At 37.7% G+C, this 2,533-nt stretch overlaps 1 long non-coding RNA gene across 1 annotated transcript; it reads left to right on the forward strand.

The window, feature by feature from the left end:
- The first annotated feature begins 596 nt into the window (after positions 1–596).
- On the forward strand, positions 597–2,162 carry LOC136546676 (uncharacterized). Its single transcript, XR_010781414.1, has 5 exons — positions 597–643; positions 808–847; positions 1,431–1,539; positions 1,618–1,776; positions 1,904–2,162. It is a non-coding gene; the product is annotated as an uncharacterized lncRNA (long non-coding RNA).
- The last annotated feature ends 371 nt before the right edge of the window (positions 2,163–2,533 follow it).

Raw genomic sequence — 2,533 nt, forward strand, 5'->3', positions numbered from 1 at the left:
ACTCACTAGATCGACATCAACACTCCCAACCGTAGGACCACCAAGTTCCGACCGCAACCCTTCCGGTCGGAGCCAACCGAACCTCTTGTACACCCCCTCCTTTCTCCTTCTTGTTTGTAACCCCACTACAGACTTCGAGCACCTGGGCTCAGGAATAAAGTCACCGACCGACCCCGACTGAACGTAGGGCATGTTGCCTGAACCAGTATAAATCATGTGTCATTGAGTGCTAGGCCACCTCCGATCACAACGTGCAGCAAAACTACAAATATTTACTAGTTGGTCACTTTCTGCACCGACACCATTGTTTCTGGTTTTTCTGTTTGTGATGAAATATATAGAAGGAAAACATATTTCTAATTTAAATGCAGATGTATACTAATGAAAATGACAACGCAAGTTATTTTTCTTACTAGCAACTTACTTGTACATTGAATTCAGAAATGAGCATACAGGAAGAACCAAAAAATCTAAATTATATTCACTCACCAAAAACTTATTTCGACCTATCATGTTTTTGCATTTGTATAAAAATTCTGACTAATTTTGGATGTCTAATCAGGTGGATATCAGGCATGAGCAACATACAGATGGAGGACATACTTGAAACTTTAGATCCTGATGAAGAGCTGTTTGGGAACAGGTATATCTGTACAGGTTGACCCTGCAATAGATTATTATTTCCTTTTGTATTCATGCTAAAAAGATCAATGCTCTAATATACAGTGAAAATAAATCCTGCTTATGTTTTTAGTTTTATTGTGGCAAGGATTAAATCCTGATTTAATTCAGTTTCTTTTATCTTAGGATTCTTGTGGAGCTATAAGGATCTGATGGAGATTAATCGGTATGTATGACCATAGCAGCTCATATAATTCCTGTGACTGACCAAAACATTATTAAATCTTATTGCAGTTAGACAAAACCGACTTCTGCTGAAAAAAGCTATGTGCTGATTAAAATAAGCAATCATTCTATTTCTTTATTGAACTCTACTGTGAAGATTCCAAAAAAACTAAGCTTTACAGTGACAAAAATTACTTAAAGTATTAACCAAGTGAGGTATTTCTTCCTCATTATGTTTCAATAAGACATTATCTCCTGCTGTCTTGCTTAATTGCACTACATCTGAAGCAACCTCAAATTTTTTTTAAATTATTTTGACTCCTCTTATGGTTGATTAACTTGTAGTGCATTACTGTTCCAATATCACTACTTGTCACAAGTTGTCCTTAAATATTCGTGATATGTCATCTTGTCAGGCTCTTTTAAATCTACAAAAGAGGCAATGGACAAGATCTTGGCTTCGGAAGGAACTATTATATTGGCTCTTTTAAACATTGTGTTTTCATTTTGTTTGCAGCCATATCTTGTTCATGTCAATACTTTTTCTGAAGAAAGTCTTTATGCTCACATATTTTCTTGTGCAGTTAACCATAGCTTCCATACTGCAAGTACAAGCTCCGCGTGATACCCCTTGAAACAGGAAAGGAACAGTCCTTTGTATTTCTTGTTAACAACAAGAGGAAGATCTATCAGGTAGTTATATCGAGCTTGTGTTTGATTTCAATTTGTTTTTCTTGTTTTTTTTTCATTTGGACTCACTTGCCTGTTCAGGTTAAGCAAATTAGGCATGGCACAGAGGTAAAGATCGACTTGACGGTGATGGAAAGTCTTCTCTTTGGCCACAATATTTCACGAGTTTATGACCTCAAAGGCACTTGTTTTTTCACGATGCGTCACTGCCCTGGTCCAGTGATTAAGAAGCAAATCATGGTGAGTTGGCCTCTTTTCTTTGTTGAGTTGAGTGCATATATGAAAATTTTGGAGAGCAATTTAGGTTAGCTTTTCATAGATCTATTTGGACAGTAATTATTTAAGTTCTTGATATCTATTTTTGTAGATGACACCACCACACAATAATGCTGTTGGTCATTTGGTCCTTATGGCAACAAGGCCAGGAGACATAATTTTTGACAAAATTTAAGGCACTTTTTTTGTTGCCGTTGTTGTAGTGTGCTCTTAATCCTCTGCTTCTGTGTTCTGATAGTCCTGTGTTAAGACCAAAAATTGACTTTCCAAAAATTGACGAGGCACTATATTGGAGCGGTGATATGGCAGCGATAGGAAATGCCCTGGAAGGAGAGGACTCTTGAGCATAGCTCAGAGGTGTTTCTTTCCTGTTCTTGGAGAAGAGATGGCTGGTATTTTGGTTTTCTTTAATGTGACAGTAAGACATAGCTGCCATATCAAGGTTTGCAGTGTGATTCATCAGAACCTAGTGATTCGGTTTGCATTTGTGGGCTGATGGTGATGACCTTCAGTTATCTCAAGAAGACTATGCATCGACGCTGAGGAGGAGTACCCTTACATCAGGATGTGTTCACTTAAGCAAGACAGTTTTATACATGTATATCCAGTATGGACTATGTAGCCCTGCGCTGCAGAGGACATCTCAATAGAGCAGTAGTTACTAGGCAATGGAATTAAATTTGTGACAATTATGTTTGTCTGTGTGAAAAGTGTCGCATGA

This window comes from Miscanthus floridulus, chromosome 3, assembly GCF_019320115.1.
Source record: "Miscanthus floridulus cultivar M001 chromosome 3, ASM1932011v1, whole genome shotgun sequence".
Lineage (NCBI taxonomy): Eukaryota > Viridiplantae > Streptophyta > Magnoliopsida > Poales > Poaceae > Miscanthus > Miscanthus floridulus.